This window comes from Seriola dumerili, unplaced genomic scaffold (assembly GCF_002260705.1).
Source record: "Seriola dumerili isolate Sdu_G_001 unplaced genomic scaffold, Sdu_1.0 BDQW01000025.1, whole genome shotgun sequence".
Taxonomy (NCBI): domain Eukaryota; kingdom Metazoa; phylum Chordata; class Actinopteri; order Carangiformes; family Carangidae; genus Seriola; species Seriola dumerili.
The window spans coordinates 9,287,516-9,313,710 of NW_019174280.1; positions in this window are offsets into that span (position 1 = coordinate 9,287,516).

Consider the following 26,195-nt stretch of genomic DNA (forward strand, 5'->3'; position numbering starts at 1 on the left):
TAGCGATATCATAATTACTGCGACTAAGAGTACAATCATCTCAAGATCACCTTGGAAACACTTTCTGCAATGCACTGAACCCACTTAAAAAACAATGGAGTATATTAATAATCTATATGACAACAACGACATTCAGTATGTTAAATATTGAATAATTTTGCCTTGAGGCGGTGCATCTGAAATACTGCAATCCATTACCTCAGATGTACTCGTTCATGCCCCAACAGTTGTCATTTACCTTGACATGTTGCTTGATGAAATCTGTAGGATAATGTTGCACCACTCACTTCCTACATCGAAAGCATAATAAACAGGGTAATATTCCTCCTGTCTAGAAGTACACAAGGCAGCTCTGAGTCACGTCTCCTCCCTCTCCCCTTCAGTGGCACCATCATGTCATGTGAATTCTGAGTTGCAAGTGTGAAAGTTGCTTTTGAGCAGGGAAGGAGTACAGAGAGTTTGCTGTAGTCAAGTCCAGAAAAGATAAAATCATGCTTGACTTTCTCCATGTCACTGAAATACAAGAAATATTGTATTTTGGAGACAGTTCTAAGATAAGTTTTAAGTCAAATATGACTTTGGGGGGGGGGGGGGGGGGTCATTAGGGAAGATGGGTATGAATAACTGGGTGTCGTCTGCATAGCAGTGATATGAAGTGGCCCCACAATGGAACCTTGTGGCACTTTACAAGTACTATGAACAGCAGACGATGACGAGCGACCAAGTTCTGTTATACTGTAAAGTACTATTGGACAGACAATATTTAAACTAGAAAAGGGCAGAGCCTGAGCTACCGACCCAATCCTGAATACAGTTTAAAAGAGTCACATGGTCTAGTAAATAAAAAGTTACACTTTTTGACAAAAATCAAAAAATGCCCTGTATCTGCATTTAAAAGTTTAGTCACTTTAAGATGTGCTGTCTGTACTGATTAGATTTTATTTAAACATTTGTTTACGTAAACAGCTAAAAATAAAATTATGCATATATTTTAAAATTCATTTTAACATAAAAAAGCTTCATAATACAGCCATCATTGTGTATGGAAACAGTCAATAGTGTACCATTGCAGCTTTGCACGACTACATCACTCTGACACAATGACATCACTCTGTTATTCGTTAGTGGCTCCTAAGAAAAACATTGTTTCCCTGTCTTCTGCCCCCGACCGTATCAGCCCCCTTTACAGCTCCTCATAAAGCTCAATATTTCGCCATGGAAACAGTGGATGGATAGGCATGTCTATTGGTGATCTGTGCCCCCTGCAGTAACAACATCATTGATAATGCGACAGGGATTCAACATTTTAAATGTCTTTGGTCATGTGAAGTTGCTACCAACAACATCAACTGTGTGTTTGTGAGTGTGTTTCTTTGTGTTATCTTATTAAAAATAATAGTCCTGCTTTTTGACTTTCACACAAGTGACAGTTTAGATGTCTGATGTTTGTTTGGTATGGGGATTTTTACGTATTTGTCTATCAGATGTTTTTCTTTTCTTCATGCTAATTAATTTTGGCCGGAGGAAGCTTGTTAATCTCAACTCAAGTGTACTTCATATTTCACATTAAGTATTCCAGTGATGCAGACTATGTATTTGTGTGGATAAATATTCTCTGCTGTTGAGCTGCACATTAACACTAAGGCACTGGGTGGGTGGCCTGCAGCGTTCATTCTGAATTCATGAATTCAAGGACCACACACACACACACACACACACACACACACACACACACACACACACACACACACACACACACACACACATGCACTCACAGAGCCAAACATTTAAAAAACATGTTTGCATTCCACACATACCATATGCACACAGAAAAAAAGAAGAAGCAAACATACACATATATGCACACCAAGCATCCAATAACACACTTATCACACATGAAAGCAGAAAAGTTTTTTGAGAAAGTAATGTTTGGACACACACACACACACACACACACACACACACACACACGCAGGCTCACCCATACAGTCTTCAGAGACCCTGAATGATTGGTTTTTGACATTTACAGGAATGTTTTTTTACATTGCTGCTGTTGCTGATCAATACTAAGGGTCGTACTGGGCTGTAGCTCTCTCTCCCTCTGTCAGCCTGATCGATATCATGAATGGTCAACATACAGTAAGAACCATAAAAATCAGTATTACAGATGTGGAGGGAGATATGTGTATGCAGGACACACCTCACGTCATTGTCATTAAAGACAATACTAAGACTCAGTGCAACCCATATTGGGTGACATTTTAATCACTATGTGGCCCACATTATGCCTGTCTTCCTTCTCCAATATTTTCATCTCTCCTCTTCTTTTTGCCACTCTGACATATTTTATAAAACACTGCTGTATGTGTATTTCTTTGTATTTTAATTTAGTGTGTTGAATAGATCTCTATTTGATGGCTGGTGCTGCAGCAGGTGCAGCATCCTGCGAGCTGATTGGTTTCCCTCTGTGGACACGATGCACGTTCAGACAGAGTTGTACAACTACTGAAAAACCAGCAGTATCCACTTTAAAGCTGACCTGTTACTCCTGCATCATCTCAGTGTGTGTGGCAGTGTGTCTAGTGGAGAGAAGCAGAGAGCATGCAGTGCTTTTTAATGGATAGATCAGACCAAAAACACGCCCTGCCGAGTAGCTGAAATATACTGAGGTGTCCAGCATATTTTTTTCTGCAGTGGTAAAATAATAAATATGGCGCCCTGAGGTTTTTCTTTCTTTTTTTTCTTTTTTTTTACTAAGTTCCTCTCGACTGGAAAGACTCGATTAAAGTGACATTTCACTTTGGCAAATCATTGCAAATAACATTATGACTGTGGGCAGCAAAGCTTCAAAATGAGCTGGGTGGATGAGTGGCTAAAACTGATTTATGCTCCACTTAGTTCATGAGTTACAATAATGGATTTGTGGTATGTGTCACTCCGAAAAATACCTTATACCTTAACTTATACTGTAACCTATACATTCCTCTTGTGTTCTTGCAATAAATATTTGCATTGCTGTGAGGTCTGATCCCCAGGTTTTGTGTTACAGAATTGGTTAAATTTGTCTATGTGGACTTTTTCCTGCAAGAAAAAGAAGCACGATATTGGCTTCATATATCAGTGTTTAGATGTTTTCTGGAAGCTTTAGTTACAGTCTTTACACATTTTCTCCACATGTGCAACTGTCAAACATTTTCTGTGACTGGAGGTATTGTGTTGTGGAATTTGTGAATAGTGTTGAGAAAGACTCAGAACCCAAAAGCACAACAGAGTCAATGATGGCAGGTAAAGAGTCTTTACTGGCATGTTCAAACAAAGGCAAACAAACCAGACAGGCATCGGTACAAAGAGGTGGCAGGCAGTCAAGCAAGCAAGCAAACAGTCAGGAACAAGAACCAGGCAGATAAGCAAACACTGGTCTGGAGAGCTTGGCAATGAGCATGAAGACAATCTGACAACTGGTGAATGGAAACAGGGAGGTGTATATACAGAGGGGGTGATTATGTAAATGAGAACAGATGTGTACAGGGGTGGAGTGGCCAGCAGGGAACCAGGGAAACTGGGCACAGGGGAGTGGCTGGGTCTGAAGAGAAATGAGAGTTTGACAATGAAAACACATAACTGGCAGAAATGTAGATGGAATGTCAAAACCATAACAGTGTGATTGTGTGTGATTGTTTGTAAAATTTTTGATGTCAGTCTTGCTTGTTCAGATTGTTACAGAATATGCACCATTATTCATGTTCTAAAGTGAAGGAAGAAAAACAACAAAAAGATGCAATCTTGACTGGTCAGGCCTGAAATGTCTCAGCTGCTGTTTGATTGCCATTTGGTTTGGAGATGGTTTGTGCCCAGAGGATGAATCCTAATGACTGGGATGATCCCCTGACTTTTCACCTAGGTGCTCCACTTGATCATTTAACAAAATAAAACATCACAGCTTTCAGACAATGTATCCTGATGACTTTATATGTGTATGTTATACTTTTGTTTATGACTACTAGTTACACGACTAGGGCTGATTAGGAAATATTATCATGATATCATGATCACACTAAAGTAAGATGATGAACACGGTTAAGTATTATACCTGCTAAACATCAGCATGTTAGCTTTGTCATTGCTAGAATATTAGCAATGTTAGCTCACCTTCCTCTTTGCAAACCTTTTGGTCAGAACGCTGTCTAAAGCCACTTTGGCCGGTCTTATGTTCCAGGGGTCGTATGGGTTACAGTCAGGTTCAGATTTGTGAGCCCCCTGCTACTTTCACATGAGCCATCCTGCACTGTGGTCTCACTGGCTCAGCTGATTGATGCCAGTTCTGGCCAGCAGCATGGTGACAGAACAATACCTGCAAAACAAAAATGCAATAGTTTTTTTTTTTTTTTTTTTTGTTCTTGTTCTTGATTTGTTTAGTTTTTTGTTTTGTTTCAGCGTCTTGCTCAAAAACTTTTCTGTACCTATCTGTCTCTGGCTCAAATCTGTAAACAGCTCTCATAGTTACATTTCAGCTTTCCCGTGAAACAGCAAAGCACCTTCAGCAGGGATCCTTGAAGGAATGATGGTAGTGACCAAGAGCCTTCAGGCTTGGAACAGTATTACTGTTACAGTGGTGCCATGTACTCAATCTGGCTTCTCCCTGAACAGCTACTCTGCTCCTCAGGCCAGTCATTTTCTGAGCTGAGGTTGTGTCGATATTGACCTCCCACAGGTACACTACTCTCCTTTCATCATTCCCTCTTTCTGCCCTGTAGGAGTAAAAAACAGGCACACTTCCTTCAGTGCCTAGATTCATAACCTCTCTGCTGTCAGTCAGAACTATGGCATGGGTGTTTGTTTGCGCGTGTGTGTGTGTGTGTGTGTGCGTGCATGTGACTTTCCCCCTACGTGTGCAAGTGGGAGAGATTACCATAAAAGTAAACTGTTAATTCTTTCAAGGTTGCAAAAGTAAATCATAAAGTTACAAATATGCAAATGTTTTACCCATTCTACATGGTTGTTTGACTTTTAAAGACTTTCACATATACTATAATGTGTACATTAAGCGTTATGCACATCATTTTAACATGGCCTTTGTGCATCGTAGGCACATTCTGAAAATATGCAGCTCGTTACGGCTCAATGGATGTTTAATTCATAAAGGAGGGGTTGAAATTTCTACTTTTTTTCTTTACAGACCAGAAGCGGTCTTTGATATGAAGCTATTGCAAGTCTGTCATAAAGACTAATAAACCAGGGAACACAAAATGTCACATGCATGCATTACAGAAAATACAGCACTTTCCTGGTCTGTGCACAAGTTGCCTCAAGTCCACAACCTTGTGTTTTAGAAGTTGCGAGTGGACCAGGTTATACTTTTCATTTTACAGCAGTGGTTTAAATATTTCCCATGTGGCTGTTCCAGAAAAATAGATAACACATGTGAGACTGTGTCGTTGCACCAGGTAGCTTTTTATTTATTGGTTTTGTGAAGACCTCCCCTTTAAGAAAATCATTTCTCTTTTTCGTGTCTGTTATCTATTTTGGATACTTGCCACCATAAAGAGCTGTTTATGTAAACTTGCATATTTTCCCTCTAAATCTAATAATGTTGGGCGCCCACATAGCACATTTGCACACTGTGCATATTTTTCTACAGAACAATGGAAATGTAAATCTGTAGATCTGATCTGCAAAATGCAAACTTGCTGATGTGTGTATTGCTCTGTAGAGATGCTGTATATTCACTTGTTTTATTTTCAACGCATTATGTTCTGTTGTTGTCGTTTGTTGCTTTGCTCCAAGCACACTCTTGTTGCTCTATCGTAACTACTATATATCACTACAATAATTATTACAGTTTTATGTGTGCACACATGTAATTATCTCTTTTTGTCTCTTTACTACTTCCCTGATCTCCACTTTCAGGAATTATAAAATGAAAAAAATGAATAGACTAATCGTAGCTTAACATCTGTCTCAGTGACGATTGGTACCCATTCTTTTCATATATCATCACCCACAGACAACATTATATCTCACTTATGATCCCACCACGGCTGTTCATGAAAAAATATATACAAAGATAATTAATGCCCAAAGTCTGTGCCCTTGAAATGAGGTTCAGAGTAGCTTTTTTGATAAGGGCTGAGCAGAATGAGCGAGAAAGTCTTTCTAGTGTTTCACTGCAGGGAACCATGGCACCAAAAAGATACTTCAGAGGCAATATGGTGTGTAAAGGAAAAGTACCAAAGGGAGCAGGGGAGCTGAAAAAAAGTTCCCCAAAAAAGATATTGAACCTCATTAAGAAGTGCAATTTATGCTTTTGAGTTAGTAAACCACAATGTTAGATAGTGAGAGAGTTTAATATGCATGAAGGTGACAGAGCATCATTTCACAAAGTCATTTGCAAAGACAAAAGATATTTTGAATGAAAAAACATAATTTCCCACTCATTTCTTCCTCATCTTCACACTAACACAGCTTTATCAGCTGCTTCCTCTCAACTACCAACCGCTGACACTTTCAGCGTACGGAGCCACTGCTGCCATCACAAAGTTACAAAAAGTGAAAAACCTTAAATGTGGCATAAATAGTCACATAATGGACATCTGCCCAAATTAAACCACCTCTGAAAGCTGTATTAACAGAAAAGAAGAGCTAAATTAGGTAGAGAGAGAAAAAAATTTGTGAAAGGACACATAGTCCCATGGTTCATAGATTTAATGGGCCTCCCACTGTGCATTTGATCTTCTTTAATTTCAGAAAACCCATCAAGTTATTTAGTCATAGTTATGCTCTGGGCACTGGAGAGACTAGCATTTGAATAAAATCCTCCTCTGAGCGAACAGAGGTTTCAGCTTCCCCCCTGTTTTATGGCTGAAAATAATAAATAAAAGCCAAGCACAGTTAGCAAGTTTGTATCTGGCATACTGATTTGCATTAATTATCTTATTTTTCAAGTTTACTTTTCGCTCATAAAAACACCTGATCGCAAAATTTATTTCATTGCCTCAGCCAAAAATTGAACCGCTGCAGCACGTGTCAAAGTCAGTTGCACATACTCTTGTATACAACCGGGTGTTTTCACATCCAGTACATGCATAATGATGTCAAATTAAATCTATAGTATAACACAATAATAATAATACAGCTATAATACTGTACATGTGCAGCAACATTACAATTATTGTCTGAGGGAATAGCCGAGTGAATCATACGTTGAAGATAAAACTAGTGAAACGGGTGGATGCTTGTCAGCTGTGCAGCTCGTTTTGGCTGCAGGACGCATCTCAAAGCTTCTTCAGGCCCCTCCATATTCTAAAGTAACCTTTTATCAAACAGTGGCAGAAGTGTGAGATTTCAACTGTCCTCCAAGGCTGCCTAAGGGAGGTTCGCCTGCCCAAAATTATTGGCCAGATATGGAGAGAAAATGACAGCCAGCTCTGATATCAGACTGGGTTGTATTTCCTGGAGAAAGCCCAACTCTCCTTAGATTCAGCCTCTAATATATTATATTTTTTTCAAACCAATTCCACCTCTTTGCCCTAGTGTGCACCCAGTGACAGTTTCAGCATGGTGTCCTCTCCCATGTGTCATCGGTGCTCTGGTGTGACTCTATTATTACGCCGCATTTTCTCTCCTTAGTTTTACCGTGTCAACCCGCTCTCCTGAAGTTTAATCCTACAGCTCTGTTCTTCTTCTTATCCGGCTTCTTCCCTCTGCCTCCCTGCTTTCACCTCATCCCTGAGTAACCCCCCCCTTTTTTTTTTCTTTTTTTTTTTTTACTGCAGATGCTGTCTCACCGCTTCTCAGCACTAAATTAAATGGTGGAAAAAGCACCAGTGGAAGAAGAAGGGGGAAAAAATGGGCAAGTGTCTGTATCCTCTTTCATCCACTTCTTTCTCCCTGTAGTCCCCACAATCCCTCATTTTACTCTTTCACCTCTCGCTCACAGCCACCCCTAGCCTTGACCTCCTTCTCGGCCCCGCCAAGCTCCCGGCGGCTTTCACCTGCTCTGTTCTTCCTCTCTCGGCTCTCTCTTTTTCTCAGTGCCTCTTTTTATACATCTCCAGAGCTACAGCATGTTAACGGTGGGAGCTGCTCTGATTCCATCTCCCAAATAAATGACTGTGAGGAGATAAAGAGAAGGGAAAGGCAGAACGATTGTGCGGGTGGAGTGGGGGCTCTCCTTCCTTTGAGATAAGCTAGCACATTGAGTGAGCTGCGTGTGTGTGTGTGTGTGTGTGTGTGTGTGTGTGTGTGTGTCTGTTTGTGAGTATAAGGGAGCAAGAGAGGAGGCTCCTGAGGGCACCACAACATGTCACCTTATCAGCCACCAACATTCAGGCTTCACTGAAGACCACCCCTCACTGTTTCTTCCTGATCTCCAGTGATAGGCCGCTCTCACTTCTGGGCACTCTCGCAAAACGGCCAAAGGTAATCACGTGTGGAATCATATCATCATCAACCTGTAAACTCCCTGATATGAAATTGACGCACACTGCATTCAGACAGGAAGAGACGTGTTTTGTGGCACGGAGATGTTCGCTCATATGCACTGAAGCCTCTAAAAAACAGAGCGGAGCTGCACGGGTCAGCAGCTTTGTTGAATTTTGGATTAATCTGCGATGAATGAATAATTGCATTTTTCTTCAAGACTTGTTTTCATGAAAGGAGCTTAACGTGAATAATGGATCTCTATGCTCCATCTATTCACTAGATACTCTGGTGTATCCCACACACACACACACACACACACACACACACACACACACACACACACACTCTCTCCAGCTCCCCAAAGTTCCTCGCTTGCTTTGCTGTAACAGTTTGGTAATTAGGACCAACAGCTGCGATTTCTGACACAACTAGTCAGCATGTCACAGCCAACCAGATCCCTCACACTCCCTTTCACCCGTTCACTTTACAGTCTGCTGCCAGCACTCTCTTTCTTCCCCCGCTCCCCGTCTTGCCATGACAAATTGGGATCGGAAGACAAATGCTTAATGTTTTGTTTTTTTTTCCTCCGTGTTTCCCATCACAGCCTATCACATGCCAGAAGCAGGCCTGCTTTCAGCGCTACAGTCGAGTGAATATTTGGGTTCACACTTGAGGGGATGTGCAACGTGCCGAGGTGAAAACAGGTAACACAATGGGCTCGTGTACAAGACCTCAAAAAATTGGCAAGGGGTATCTGTTAGGCTACTTGTGTTTGTAATTAGTGAGGGAGAAAGTGGCAGAGGGGAATGGTTTCTAATGCCCTTGTTTATGGAAATCTGCTCACATTTTCATGCTTCAGCCCTGAATAAACATCACATGAGGAAAAATGAGTAAATACAGCAACAGATGTTTCCTGTGGAGATTTGGTACAATTAAACCAGAGTAAGGCTGTATCCAGAATCACCCTCTATTTACAAGTACATTTACTATCCACCATTATAACTGAACATCCAAATTCTGAGTGTGGAAATTCATCCATTGTATAGAGCCCCTTAAAAATCGCACAATGTAATGAAAAAAGCAGAGTCCATTCTACGTGCACTACTTTCTGCTAACAATGACAGAACGCAATGAATCCCATTTTATAAACACAAGTTGTAGACTGTAACCGGGTTGAAAGTAAGATATCGATTTTCTCCAAGCCCATACAAGTCTGATATGCCTCATTGCATCAGCACCTACGGCGCACAACACTCATCAGAAATGCAGACAATGTGCAGTGGATGTGTCATACTTACACACTGAGTCTTACCTGAAAAGCTGTTGTCAGTCACGGTAAGTAAACTCACTCAAGCTGTAAGTTTTAGGTTGTGTTTGTTGTTTCATACGTAACAGTCATGATCATTTGACACTTTAACCCTCACCAGAACCATGCACCAAATTTCATTAGTTGTTGAGATATTTCAGCTTGGACTACAGTGGTGAACAGATAGACAGGCTGACACTGCCATCGTTAGATCCGTTCCACTAGCAGTGCAAGAAATCAACTTCTGATGGAAAATGTGTTCCAGCAAATGTTGCCTTTTTTTTTCAATTTCATCTTTATATCAATAAAATAAGTGCCACTTTCCAATGAGGCATTCCTTTATAATTGCTTGCTGTAACTAATGGCTTTATAAATGATTAAGAAATAATTTAGTCGTGATTTTTAGATCTGTAATAAGCCATGAATAGGGGCGACTTTTCACCAGGTTGGTGTTTATCCTCTTGTTTTGTATTTTTAGCTCTTTAATTCATCATGTCTGCACTGCAACTTTCCCTCAATGGAGGTTTTTGAATGTGGCTTAATTTGCTCGGCACAAAAAATACACTATGACTCGTGTTCGCCTTTATTTTTTAATGCCACGCTAATTACAATCTACATCCAAAGTAACATTTAACACTACTTAGCTAGCTGTTCAGCTGCCTGCTGTGCAATATTCTCAACACGATGAGACCACGGGTCAGTGGTTACATAACCTTCGAAACAAGCCACAACTTCACCATGCGCATGCACATTCACACATCATATAGGGGCACTCCAGTACTTAAACAAATAGCACCACACATCTGGAAGATAACCAACTCAACATCTGGGATGCCTCACAGAAACATCAGTTAATCCGTTTTATTCCCTCTCTGTATTAGTTTGAAAATTTCTGCGACGTGCAGAAGCAGCACAGAGAATTCCTCCACTCACTACTGTAAACATGATGAAGCGAAGAGGACTGATGTTGGTGCAGTCAGGTGGAGCAGAGAGGTAGGTCTAATTGATCGAGGTCCAACATGTGGTCTTACAAGTCTCCTCGCCGAGCCACAGCAAGACGTTTCCACTGTGTGATGGTCTAATATGACACAGCAAACATCTCAAAGGATAAAAATATTGTGTGGGCTCGTCTCAGCTTTACCTTCTGGAAAATGACTGCAGAGAATCTAGACCTAATCCATGTATTAAAAACTTATTAACATCAACAACTGAACACTTGATGGAGTTATCAGTTTACTTACTAAAGTGTTCACTTGTACAAATGCATTTGACTTTTGCTGATTGCTTACTACAAAGTGAGAAACTCATGATCCTATATCAATGACTTACTTTCAACTGAAGACTGATGGCTTAGTAGATATTAAGGAACCCTTCAGCATTCATATTTTAACTGACTTTTCACAACCTGGCAACCACAAAGCTGGTCTTACTAATGGCTTATGACTGATCTTTAAAACTAATACTAATAAACTATTTATTGACCAAATCATAAGATATAACTTATACATTCATTATAAAGGATACCTTACTAAAAGGTGCTGCTGCAAGAAGAGACTAACAGAACAGATTTACTTTTTAACTGTGGAAGATCTTTTCCATAAATTAAATTGTCTATCCATGCTCCGACAGGTGACCTTTTCAGCTACTTAGTCTCCAACAAGAAAGAAGACAAATGAAGTGATTAACGTTAATGGCGTGCAGTGTAATAGCAGCTATAAGAGCAAGTAAAAGCAGAATGGTGCAAAGGTTTCTCCCTTACACAAAAAAAAAAAATGTCCACAGTTCAGTCAGCTCTCTACATCTAGTCAAGGTCTTCCTGCAGTTTGTCTCAAGATTGCCTGATATCTCTCTTCAGTTTGTTAGCAACATTTCCTCAGTGTGTTCTCTCCAGCAGGTGCAGTGAAACAGTGACCTTTACATGACTTTTGTATCTGCAAACCAACACACTGTCTTGTCTGTCCCTGTGGACAAAGTAAAGCTCTCTACCAAAGCATAACCTGCCCATTTTATTCTATTTTATCCATTTGCTGGAACACCGGAGGAATAATAAGTAGAATTTATGTCCTCATAGGTAGTGCAAAATTATACTGCATTGTGTGAGGGTGGCCATTATAACAAAATTCGGCAGCTTCTTTTATCTGCTTTTGAATAGTAATTGCATTAATACATTATTTACAGTTTGTGTTACACAAAAGGCAGCAAGCCTTTTATAATCCATCATTAAAGCTAATTTCACAGCAAAATACAGAAGTATAATTAGAATGCTTTCAAATTATGTTTTTACAAATTGAAACAGGGTCCCAGGTAATGTAGACTAAAAAATTTGCAAAACATTAACTCATTTTCTTTTTTCTCTTTTTCTTTTCTTTGAAAAAATGCTACTGGATGAATTATTGTTTATTAGTTTTGTGCAAAAACGAAGCTCCTCATTCTCCTTTCTGTTTGGCTCATCATTAGACAGAGAAAGACCAATTATCTCCAACAGGCTTCCTGAGGAGTGACCCCAAGAGAGTGAGTGGAGGAGTGTTAACAATTATCCAACCTTCAAGATCAGAATTTGTTCCATTTACTCTTAAGTATTTGGCAGCCGGCACATCCACTGCGCACTCTGCAACCCCCCTAAAGAGTAATTCTTTCTCCTGCTCATTTTTTTGGATGGAATATCGGTCTTCCTGTTGACTGTCAGGAGAGAGCGGGAGAACGATGGGCTTTTATGAGCTCAAAGTGTGGGGAAAAGATGCCTAGATGACTTTTTTAACCTTCGGCACATCATGTTCACTCACACTTGTCACTGCTTTAGTGGGTGTGAAGCAGCACACAACTATCCTATCAACAGCAGTTTGAGTGGCATGAAATGGAGCTTAAAAGCAGTGTGAGTCAGCAGGAAGAGATGTACAGCACAAATAAAGTAGACCAAGGACACAGCTGCTCAGGTTTTGTTTTAAGTTATTTCATCCAGTAAAGTTCAACTATACATTGAAAAGGTTGTTCGCATTCATGGCCATTTATATTTACTTATAGGTACATGTGGCAGTCACAGAATCATTCATTAGCAAGCTCCAATTACTTTCACTGAGAGCAAATTTGGTGGAAGCTGCAAATAAACCCTATGCTCCCATTGATTTCAGCACAAACGAAACAATCAGCAGGCCATCAATGCAGGGAAGCTTTGGTGTGTGTGTGTGTGTGTGTGTGTGTGTGTGTGTGTCTGTGTGTGTGAGTGCTCACATTTAGGTTTTCAGCAGGAAGAGTGATGGGATTAATGTATGCAATAATTGGGGTGATAGAAGGTCAGAGCTGGATTCTTAATGAGGCTCTTGGTTCTGGGGACAAGGTGCCCTCTCATGAATGACACACATGATCCGACGTGTTTTACCTTCACTATTAAGCTGAATAGCGTTTACAGAGTATCTATGAAAAAAACATCATGTAAATAAATTCCACCTTAATGGAGAGAGCTTGATATTCTAGTGAGACAAAACAGGGACAAATTATTATTTTTTATTTTTTTTGTTAAGAAATCAGTACAGGAAATTTTATTCTAGAAATGTCCTTAGCCACTGTGAAGTCGCATCTGAAAAGTTACATCTTCTGGAAATCAGTGCTAACATTAGCATGCTAGGTTACCAAGCTTCTACTTTTCAAGTGAAATCTAGTAGGCCCAGCTGGCTCGCTTCCATTTTCCAACACGAAACAAAACAAGAAAAGTAAAAGTACGATGGGTCCTCCAAATGTTCAACGTTGCAAAGGGACTGATGTCTTAAATCTCTAACATAACAATGCCCAAGTCGTCACGTACATTATGGTGGACACAGGGAACCTTTTTCTGTACTAAAGCACACCACAATCTTTCCCTAACCTTAACCAAAGCACTTTTGTTGCCTAAACCTAACCACAGACAGGACTCTGGATGTGAATCACGGTCTCTGGGGTGACAGTCGAGCATTTTGTATGCCCACCATCCACCACAACCACCTCCTGGCTACTCTGCCACTGCCATTAATAAATGTAGCACTTCATTCAGAAATGACGCTAAAGGGGTACCCAATGCATTGAAAAGTGACGCAATGTATTAGAATTCAGAGCAGGGCATGACAACGCAATGGGATGATGGGGTGACGAGTTGGGAGTGAGAATGTGTTGAACAAACACCAGACTTGTTGAAATGGGGGGAAAAAAACATCTTGTATTAAGGTATGGGCTACAGTGCAGCTTCTAGCAATATAAACTCTCAGTCATTCAACAGCTGCCATGGGAAACTAACTAAAACGGTTTTATGTTATTTTGAAAAATGGGAAATTATGCACAATAGCCGCATTATACTTTATATTTACTTACAAAAAAAATGTGCGATGTTAAAAATGTTGAAATTTCCTCCCGACTGTTAAAAATCAATTTTCTTACTCAGATATTATACATTCCCACCTTCACCGGCAGTTTAGATCAGTAGTCATTAAATCAGTGACCTCTGTGACACCTGAGCAGCTATAATGATTGTCTTCTGAGGTTTTTCTGTTTTGGAATATACAGGGTCATCAAAGGCACCTGAACACATTGAGACGTCTTTCTCTTTCTTTCACAGCCTTTTGGAATTCATATTGAGGCAGAATATCTGAGGTGCAGCATAAAATATGCAACTATCTACTCCCTGTACTCTTAAGTAGATATTCTAGCCTATGCTTGCTCACTGTCTCTCTTTCTCTCTCTCTCTCTCTCTCTCTCTCTCTCTTTCTGTCTTCTTCTCCCCTCTCACATACTGGCACATATCATTGCCTCTAAATCTCCCCACTGCCTGCTCTTTTACCAGTCCATTCTATCAGCCCCGCCTCTCCGGTAATATCAAAATGGAAATGATGGACAGGCAATCTATATGGAAATGGTATACAGGTGTACTAACACACTGTGCTCCGGGAACATGGACATCCCTGGTCTTAATCTGTGGTTCCCCTGCACAACATTATAATCTCGAAGGAAATTGCTGTACTGTTGTTTGGCTTTGATGCATTCATCAAGGGTTGTTTTTAGACTGACACTGGTGGGAACAACACAGCACAGTACATGGCAATTACTGGTGTTTGTGGGTTTGCATTGAGTGACTCAAACAAGAGTCTTTATAAATAGGAACAACTGTACACTGTCTATTCTAAAGCACTGATTGCTTATAACTTACATTGTCCAAGGAGTTACAAAAATGAATACACTTAACCTCAATGCATAAAGTCTGGACGTAACAAACTAGGAGCTATTTGATTAAACTAGATGTGATGATTATACTTAAGCAGTCGAATCATGTTAAGGCAAATAAAAAAATACTGTTTAATAAAATAAAGGAGCTGAAAAAAGTTAAAAAAGACAACTCATTGATTATTATAAACACACTACAGGCTTTCATACAACCTGTCAAACCTTGCCAACCTTGGTCAGACATAGTGTAGCTACGAGGCTTTTACAGTGTGGCACATTGTTGCCACAGTGCAAACATTGTGTGTAGTAAATAAGATGGAAGCTGTAACAAAAATGTCCCCAAGTATGTTCATTAATACACTCACTGTGTTAATGTGCAACTCTGCTGTAATTGCACAGAATGTGTGTACAGACGTTCTGTTGAAATCAGATATGATGTAATGTACTAATGCATATGATGTAATGTAATGTAAATGTAAATTTACCCAGCATTTTAATGAGACAAAACAGTCAAAAAACAATATACAACTGCATATAAATTAGTTTTGACATCATGGATTTAATTTCCCCTTGTTTTTCTATAATGCCTCGTAATTCCAAAATGCATCTAATAAAGTGGAAAAGACATGAAAATAATGAGAATGAAGTGTTCTAAATATATTCCTGATATTTCTAAGAAAAAAATCAGCAAAGTGTATACAAGCAGCCAAAACACAAGCTAAATTGAATCCTGAGGGCCCTAAAGCGTTTCTGCAGTGTCACCAGGAAATCAGCATGATAAAGAGTTCTTCTCCCTGCTTACGTAACCCACTCTCTCCCACAGACTTTGTACACAGACTTTATTACATTCACTTCCAAATAAAGCTATGCAATATTGGTTTTGAGAGAAAGAAAATGAGAAATTAGGGAAGACGGAGCGCAAGAGAAGAGTCAGAGAGGATTATGCAGTGAGGTATGTTGAGGAAACAAAGGAAAGAGTGAGAGAGACACAGAGGACTCATTGGAGTCAGCTCATTCTTGACACATTCAATATGCTGCTGTGGCTACACACTGTTCCATGCCAAGTTGTTGTTTTCTCCTCCGAGACCCACTGTGCTGGCTGCAACCCTGCCTGCCTCCTTAACACACTGGTTTAGAAAGGTCAAAGCGGACTCCGCAGTACAGCTTCCTACAGATGGACCAAGACTGTTGATAAGTATTGAGACGTAGCTACAGGTCTCAGTTGAGTTTGTGGCATTATTGAACTGTAACGCTCAGAAGGAGAGCACAGCGAGATCAAACAGAATTCATGCAATGAAGGCCAAGTGGGGCAGCTGCAACTTCGGACTCAGGGTGAGGCTTGTGACCAAAAAAGGTGCCGCATGAAATCCCCAAACAATAAAGAATTGACATTGGTGTGTGGAGACTCAGTATGTTATAGTCATCCCATCAGTTCCTTTTGAGCTATGAACTTAATCTTTAACCCTTAATCATCAAGTTTTCTTCCTTTTTTTTTTTCACTGTCGCAGTGTCCAATCAAGTATATTCCACGTGGGCTTGCTCCACGCTCGGTTCACTACATCTGCTGGGGGTTTTGTCTGCAATTCAAATGAGTCTTGAGCTCATTGACAGCTGCTGAGAAAACAACCAATCCATCCCTCCATGGCAGCTGAAAGTAACTTGGCCAGGGCTGATGTGTCACTTGGGTTATAAAAACAAAGTACTGCCTACACAAACTGAAGCCAGCCAACAAGAACAAACCTGACTTAAGACCTCAGAAATGCCACCTACATGTCAGATTTATCAAGTGAATTAAATGGTGTTATGCCTAACTATTTCCACTCAGTTGGAAAAACAGTTGAGCAATGTTGGCAGGATTAGCTGGTTAGCTACAGCCATGTAATACAGTGACAGAAAAATAGCTACAATGCAACAAGTGTGGATGAGAGTTACACGGCTATACATGTTGTTTAATGTCCACTCACAGTCCTAAAGTGGCATATATTTCATATATACGATGACCAGACGTGACGGTTTGTACAGGGCTGTAAAACACTGAATTATCCCAGTTTTCACCACAACCAAAATGATAATTATTTTAGTAAACTAAACTAACCAACTAACTGAAATAGTTTTTATTTTTAGTTGAAATCAACATTGATTGCTGCGTATGTGTGTCAGTCAATCAATCAACGCGACGTTGTCAAGGCAGTTGCTAGTCTACGAGTCATAGTCAAGCGTCGTAGGCAATTACGCTGGCGACTCTTTCTGACAGAAACTGTCAGTTTGCTAAAAGTTAGCTGCCATGTCGAGGAGACAGTTTTTGCTAAAGAGCTCCAGGAGGCTTACTCGTCGTTCACAAGGTACCAGGCAACGAAAATGCTGTGTTCGTGGCTTCCATGGTGTTGAAAGGTGCGATTGTGGGTTTGCATGAAAATGCCTATGGTGCATGCAAACATGTATACAAGTGTGTGTGCATGAATGTGCAGTGCACATAACGGTCCTGGTTTGGGGGTTTCTAAAATACTGTCACCTTATTTATACTTGATATATTTTCCATTTTGCGATCAATGTGAAAACTCCCCTCAGCATCCACCACCAGTGTGTCCGAAAATTAAGTTGGCAGGGTGGATATGTTACTTGCTACTGGTTGGTTAGTGCAAAACATAAAAAGACAACCTGCCACCCAACCACAACAAGAAACCTGAATAAATGACACGACATTCAGTCAGGCCATAATTCTAACTTGTTTCGGCTCTTCATTGAAGCAATGTGAGGACTACACAAATTAAACCCTAAGACTCAGCGTTTGTACTCAGTGTCCTTTGTCATGTCTTGTGTTGTTTGAAACACAAACAACACAAGACACAAACTTCTTTCATATTCTGTATCTTTGGAAACCATGGGACCTCAGATAGTATCTAAAGTAAAGTTTTGTGGGTTTGAACAATATCTGGCCACACAGCATGAGTTTAGTGACTGGCCTTCGACAGCCTCTGCTTGTTATGAGGTTAACTCAGCATGTAGAAAGGCAGCAAAAGACTGTAGAGAGTGTCAGTGTGTTGAGTGTGTTCAAGAGTGCATATGCTCATACAAATTTAAAGAAGTAAAGAACAAAGATTTGTTGTGTTGCAGGCTTTAAATTAGGCTTCAAATGTGCTTTTATATGAGAACACTCTGGTCTGGAAGGGATATAAAAGAACAGGATGGCAATTTAGATTTCAACAGTAATCACAGGGTGAAATTTATTTATATTCACACATATCTTCTGCGTGGTTTCCATAGCAACAGGTCATTCTGCCAGAAGAAAGGTGACATAAAAGTGGCTACACATCCGACAAACTTCATTTCCTCGTATTTCTCTCTTTGCCTAAAGTATGTATCTCAGTCTCTTGTCAACAATAGTTTCTCTCTCTTTCTAGTTTAATCTGCTCTCTCTCCATCTCTTTATATCTTTCCTTCAGTGTAAAATAACACACATCTATGCTCAGTGTCTTCTTCTTGATCTTATCTCAAGCAGCTCATCTTGAGCCCCGTTTGCCTTCAAATCAGATTTTGTTGATTCTTTGTTCTTTTTCTTTGCTTCCCTCTCTTCACTGTTGACTGGATAATCAAAACTCTCCTGGTCTTTTTCTCGCTTTTAGGGACAACCATAGAGAGAAAAAGTTGTTGTAACTTGTAACAGCAGAGTCAGTAATGAGAACCTTGTTTTTGTTCTGACTGGTGTCCCTTCTTTAAAGTAAAGCAGTCAAGGGTCATCTCTTTCGACTCTGTCAGTACTCCTAATGAGCAGAATGGACACCAACTGTCCACTGCTGTTTGCTTTTTGGTTCAGCAACCAATTATTTACGTAGCATGAACCTTTGCCGACCATCATATTGAGCGTAGTACTTAAACTGTTGCTTTCTGTGCACTGTAGACATGGAATTGCAGGTGTTCTGTAGATTACTGAATGGGTTTATAGGCTGAGGCAAGAACATTTATTACACAAAACAAATTTGAGAGATTCATACAGATGGTGGTGAACTGTTAAGACATACTGTATACTATGTAGCATTCTCCATTTGTGCATTAAAAAACAGAGTGGAAACATCATAAATCCCAAAAGATCTTGCTTAAAGTTGCTGTATCAATGAAAGTAAAATGCCAAAAAAAAAAGTGCAAGGGGAACACACTTAAGGAATTAATCATCATGTATGGGAAGCGTGAACACTGAACAGACAAAAAATAGCCGCAGACGACAACAGATGTGTACGGAGTGACGAGGAGATTGTAACTTTCCTCAAATTAATACATGAAGTAAACAGAAATGCTAAATTTCCATAATGTTTTCTATGTTTTTTTCACCATTTGAGGTTTGACTGGCTCTCTTTTAATTACATCATCTTGTTGTGACCTCATCCTCTGCAACGGTCTATTGGCACCTGACTGGAGAATCAGTGGCACCACATGTTTATCATAACATTTAACAACTCCTAATGCTAACATAATGAAGTGGCAGTGGATTGAAACGTTAATTTATAATTCATTCATTTGTATTTTCTTTTGCCTATTTTCTCAAAATTCTGTTTGAATTTTTGCTACATTCAAATGGAAACCGACATATTGACATTCCCCATTCGACTCCAGGAGAGAACCTTTTGATGCATGTCATCACCCTTTTTCTCTACATTTGACCCTCCCTGTGCCGTTTCATTATCAAAAAAGCCTAAAAAGCCATAAAAAAAGACTGTGCCACTGAAAAAAATATAGGTTTACTCTGAGTGGGTCTCCAAACAACAAATTTACTACAGCTAATAGAGTCCTTGAATTGACTTCAGTAGACACAACCAGGTCAGCTATATATTTGCATGCAGTGTGTCAATAACACTCTTGTCACTCAGGCAGCCATTGATTAAATGAGAAGCAGTGACCTGAGTGAAAATCACATACGTAAATGTTTTGAATGTTCTTTTTGACTAAAGAATAACATTGTATTACATCAATTTGACCAAAAGTCTTACAGTAAAACGTAATTTTGCTGAATGAAACCTGCATAGGCTAAAACTGACAATAAATCATTCACTTACATGTCTCTGGATCAGAAATCTACTTCTCCAAAAAACTGAAAAACAATATAAAAATGTTTTCTACGTGTAAAAATATACAACACATATATATTCATGACACTGTCATAGTGATGTGACGATGGAGTACAGCGTTCGTTCAGGTAGAACACAAAGACCGCACTTAACTGACTGGCATCAGCGGCATCATTCATGCTTCACTGGTTCATTCATCAGCTGTTTGAATACCAGCTAACTCATCATGTCCAATCATATTCATGGAGGTGTACACTGAGACCATTTTACCCGGACATGTCTCACTATTGATCCTTGTTGCTGTTTGGATTCTTTGAGAGCTCCTTCAAAGAGCAGAGCCTTTTCCATCAAATCAATCTAACTATTTAACTATTTGCTATAAGTGGTAATTTCCATTTCTTTAATTAAGTGGGTATATCAGTGAAATGTAGATCACTGTACATAAGCCTTATTGTTGTTCAGTCTTATTGAAGCTTTTGTTCAACTGATATATCAACAGCCTTAAGGTCCAGTCCTTTGTTGAGACGGAAGTGGATTACTGTAAGAAGTGGTGTGATGTGTGTGACTCAGGAGGTTGCGACCCTTTTGTGTGAGTCAAGTGATTGTGCCAGTCATCAGCCAGTGTCAGCAACCAACAAAATCAACTACAGCTCTTGTTTTTCAGGTTATATAAACATTGTACAGCTTAAATCCCAAAGAGGATTTACAATCAAAATGCTATACTTATAACACACCCCATTTTACAAAAGCGCAGCAGCGCAGCTGTGCCAGAAGCAAACTGAATATGTTTACTGTGTTTCTGTACCAGCAAGGAGGGAGTTTGTTTTTCTCTTAGCCATCTAAATGGATTTTTTATCCGCCTATACAGGTGTACAAGTGCATAGGTTTCACTTTTAGGACACAAATTAACCCATGAAAATACTTCACAGACAATCCTTTGAGATGGCCTACGGCAATGATTTTTTTGACCCACCCACTATAAATCAAAATGTGATTGGTTAATTCACCTGCCACTTTCTAAACAAGCACATACAGCTATGGTGGCTTCAGGCCTCAGTCATTCATGAAGCAAACTTGATAGGGAAGGTGGCTAAAGTTAGAATTAGGAGAGAATGATTATCAAATGAAAGAGATTAAATGTAACCTATAAAATGCTGATATGTTTGGCCTTCTCTGAAGGCCTAGATGGCCCTGAGGGTTCTCCACTGGTAATAAAATAGTCAAAGAATCATGGAGGTAAATAACATGTAAGGAAGTAATCATTTGGTTGGAGGAGTTTTCAGTATTTAGATATACTGTAAATGTGAAAATACAATCTATACATATAAGATAAATAAAATAAATAATGTTCTTTTCTTCTGATATAAACTTTAAACTTTAAACTTTAAACCTAGAGATACAACATCAGGATATTGATGGCAAATTGGATAATTACAATAATAGTAATGTGTAGAATACAGTGCAGTATTTGTTGGTGCAAAGGTGTGTTTTAAAAGACAAAGCTGCACGATGCATACACGGCTCATAATAAAGAGGCACTGGCTAATAGGCTGTCACCATATACTGGATGTGAAAACTGTGACAATATCAATTCTAATTATTGTTATCATATATTATGATTATAATATTGATGTCGTTTAAATATGTTGTTGATTTGTCACTGGAAACACTGTCCTCTCTTAGTTTTTGTTTATGTGGTTTGTGTCAAAAAAAAAAAAAAAGCCCATTACACCAGTTCTGAGACTGAGCCTACAAGTGAGCAGTCAAAAGAAAAATCCTGTTCCAAGAGTTTGTCTTCGCAGTACACCAAGGAAGCGCTTGAAGAGAAAATATAATTGTGCGAGGGAGAGCAGAGCATCACCACAGAAACTGTGAAATGTTCTTGTTCTTGACTTTAAATAGCATTTGCATTCTTGCTCACTCCATAACTTGAAATTTAATCTGGTTTTAATGAGCTGTGAAACATCTTTAATGTTTAAGACGAATACTTTTTTCTGTTTCCTGCGACGTTGTCAAACACTGTCGTTTTGTTGCCGCAACAAACACTCTCTAATAATGAGCTGTAATACTTTGTTAACATGTATCCCAATTGTTCTGTTTTTTTTTGTTCATAAACTCACCCATTAGAATGAAAAGATCCATATGTCATAAATCGCCTCATAAATAATTTCTAGTTCAACCAAAAAGTTTACAAACACAATTACTAACTCGCTTCAAAGCTTGTGTTCTCTCAAAATCCAGTGAACTGTTGACTGTCAAAACAAAAAGGCTAATGAGGCTTGGAGAGCATAGTTCACTTGGAAATATTTGTCATATTTTCAAAATGTGACATTGTAAATTGTATTGTTGTAAACCCAAGACATAAACAGCCCAGTAGTCTACAGTGTTGTGTAATTCAGCGTATGGTACTAATCTGCTGGTATACAATAGTGGTATTTAGTGTGTGTGTGTGTGTGTGTGTGTGTGTGTGTGTGTGTGTGTGTGTGTGTGTGTGTGTGTGTGTGTGTGTGTGTGTGTAAAATAAATCACTTCTGTTGTTAGAAAAAACAGGAACGCCCAATGGTGAGTCTCTACAAGTCTTCAGGTTTTAAAAGGGCAGTACTGCTGTCGGAAATAAAGTGGTACAAGACGGGTAAATGGCTTCAATTCTAACACCACCCCACTGAAAGGGAAATAACTGTAATTCTAACCATTCATATCTTCCTTGGAAAGCATGGCATGCTGCTGAAAATGCTGCCCTATAAGAGCATCAACCCTTTCATCCGTTGTTGAAGAAAACATCACAAAAGTGGGCTTTAATCTTTAATAGCAACACTTTTGTCAGAATCAAATTTCAGCTGGCAGAAAAACATCTATCAACAGAAAAGTTTGCACTGTTTGACAAAGGGCCCTCTGTAGCTGGTATAATGAGGCAGCATGAAATCCAGCCTCCACCCCCCATTTTCATTTACTTTACACTTGAGGATTCTGAGCTGCAGGAACACTGTAAAGAAAATCCTTTCAGAAAATGCTTTCATGTGGAGGTGCTAGGCAAAAATTAAGGTTTATTTTTTATATGCAGTGCATGCAGTTGATGTATTTGACGATGCTTCTCTCATTTTGCCTCTCAACTCCTTTCTTTCACCTTTCCCCTCTACCTAAGGCAACAGCAATTATGGGGAAAAGAAAGGACGATTCGGGAAATGTATCGTTGTTCCATTAATACTGTAGAAATAATACAATGCACGGCTCTGCACTGTGTACAGTGAGGAAGAACAGACTCTCAAGATATCTATATTGAGAAACATGAGTGTGTGTGTGTGTGTGTTTGTGTATGTGTACATGTGTTAGTGTATTGCAAACTAATGAGTCCAAATCCAGATTGGTAGACGGACAAGCTGCCAGAGGGGCTAAGGAGCACTTTGATTCTCCTTAATCTGTTGCTTCCTTCGCAGCATGCTTGGCTAAATTGATTATTAGAAATACTGGAGAACGGCTACATTTCCTCACCGCAGATATTCCCTCGGTCTCTCTGCGGCTCAGTCCTGCTGGGAGCTTCTCTGACACCTGGCTTCTCCTGACAGCTTTTGTGTTGCTGTGAATTGTAGTTGCTATAAAGGAAGCAGTTTGTAATCTATAGACCCTACACCAACTGTGTCTGTTTATAATTGATGTCACGAAGGAGGCAGGAAGCAGTGCTGAGAAGAGCAATTATGTCCTACCGTTGTGTAGCAGGATACACAATATGTGTCCATTTACAGATGAATGAATGTATCTCAATAAGCTGCTGTGATGTCGTATTATCTGTCAAGGATTTATTTCCTATTGTGGTTTACTAACAACTTCATATGAGATAGAACTGCATTTTCCAATAAGGTGTAAGGTAATGACGCATTGTAATGCCACCAGATCATTTGTAATGCTGATTTGTAATGCTGACGATGCTGAAGAATTAGTTCATGTTACGTTATGATATGTGAACAACAGGCTGTACAGGCCTGAGCGCTCTTCACCTTAAAGGCTTAAAGACTGTGCTCATATAGGGTCAAGGGTCACACCAGAAAGTAGAAACTGTGAAATCCATCCATACATCTTCACAAAATCCCAGTAGGCCTATGTGCTTCTGGAAGCTTGGTGACACGAGGCTACTTGCAGGTGTAGCTGGTGAACACCTGTCACTCAGAATTTCAAACTGTGAAATGTCAGTGGAATCTGGAGAGTAGCATGCTGAACACATGAATTTCCCCAAGGAGATAAATAAAGTATCTATCTATCTGTCTATCTGATATGATTGTATCTATTTCATAATATTGATCTCACAGGCTGTGTACCATTGGTATGGTGGTTATTGATATCTTAGCCTAGGCCTATGGTGTGAATTAAACATTACGATGTGGCCATGTGATGAATGTTTATGAAGCTGTTCTCACATTTAATCCCGTTTATTGTTCTACTTCATCGGTAACTCGACCCATGCCCTCTCTAGTCCAGCCCTTGAAATCACAAACATTTGGAGAAGGTATCGACATCATGTGTACCCAGCAAACAGAAATCTTTCTGTTGTGCTGCGGGCTGAATGGCTGAATTGGCATCTCACCTTGGATGACAGCAAGGCAGCTGAAGGCAGCTGAAGCCGACAGAGCCCGAGGTTAAGGCATTAGAGTTCCCACACAAAGATCCACATTCCTGCGGGGGCACCACAGATGTTTGCCACACAAATTAAGAATTCATTTTAAAATGCTGGTGCAAAAATTCTCAGAGCAAATTACCATTGCTGTCTCAGATACAGTCTCTGGAGGGTCGGGGGAGGAAGAGGAGGGGCTGTAGACTCTATGATTTTCTATTTTTAGGTGCATAAAGTGTCCCCTCAGACAGCTATTTTTGAAGAGCCTTGGGTGGATATAGATAGAGAGACGATTTTTCTTCCAGCCATTTAAATTTTTTCCTCCGTTTTGTCCCCTCAGTTGCTCCCCAGTCACCTCCGTAGCTGTTTTATTGAATAATCATCTCGATTTGAGTATTTCACCTTCCCAGAGCATGTATATACATAACAAGGTGCATTGCATTTACATCACATTTTATGTATTTAGCTGATGCTCATGTGGAACTTGTTCAAGTTTAAACCTCCAACCTGTCCGATGAAATGAAACCATCCCTCTGCCTTTTAAGAAGTCCAATTAAAATTTCCACAATTCTATTTTTTTTCTATAAAGTCTGTCTCTGCTGTTTTGTGTTTATAAAATCAACATTTGATATGTTAATATAAGTTTGATCTTGGGGTTTTATTTACCCAGATCCTGCCTGAATATCAAAACAACTTCACATCAAATGGTATGCACATCAGTCAGTTAATTTATGATAATTATAAATAGTCAATATCAAATTATGCTAAATAGTGGTTTTTACATTTCGGAATATAAAAAAGGAGCAACAACTGGTCAGAAAACCCAGAAAGAAACTGCAAGAAAATCCTTTTTATTCCTATCAAGTGTGCTGACAAAGCTCTGATACTGCTTTTCATCACATGCATTTAATTCAAAGCGGGATTATGAAAGTGTATTATATTTACTGGAGACAGAACTACAACACAGAGACAATGAGAAGCTCAGACGCACAAAAAGATATTGGAAATAAAGTACAAAGAAATATCAGTAAAGAGGCTTTGTTATCCACCATGATCCAATCTTAACAGTACATTTAAAGGTCAACATTTTCTGCTGCAAATAGCAGTATAGTCCCATTAGAGTGCCTCCATCTTTAGATTCAAACCCCCACCTACTGAGTCAGTATCTTCCTCCCCAGTCACGGCACACAATAGCGCACATTGTAATAAATCCTTCTTCAGTACTGTCTCGGCAGCAGAAAGCCTGCATGGCTAACACCTCCCCACAATGTACCCACAGAGCTGTCAGCAGCAGCCACCGTGGGGGGAATAAAAGATGAAAATGATTCATGTGATGTTATGTTGTGCTCCTCAGTAAATCAGCCAGAACAAGTAAACAAATTTATGTTTCTTACACAACACAGAATGTGACAAGTGGGGGAAAAATATGAGTGAAAGGTTTTATTCTATCCTCTTTGTCCTTCAGGAGTGTGAAAGGGGCTGATTTATGGGTCTGCTGTTGGTCTCGCTGATGCCATGTGTGTGTGTGTGTTGATATACTGTATGTGCAAGTATTTATGTGTGTTTTGTCAGCTACTGTAGCAGACAGCTGGTCTAGCACCGCTCTGTTCTGGCCATTCAA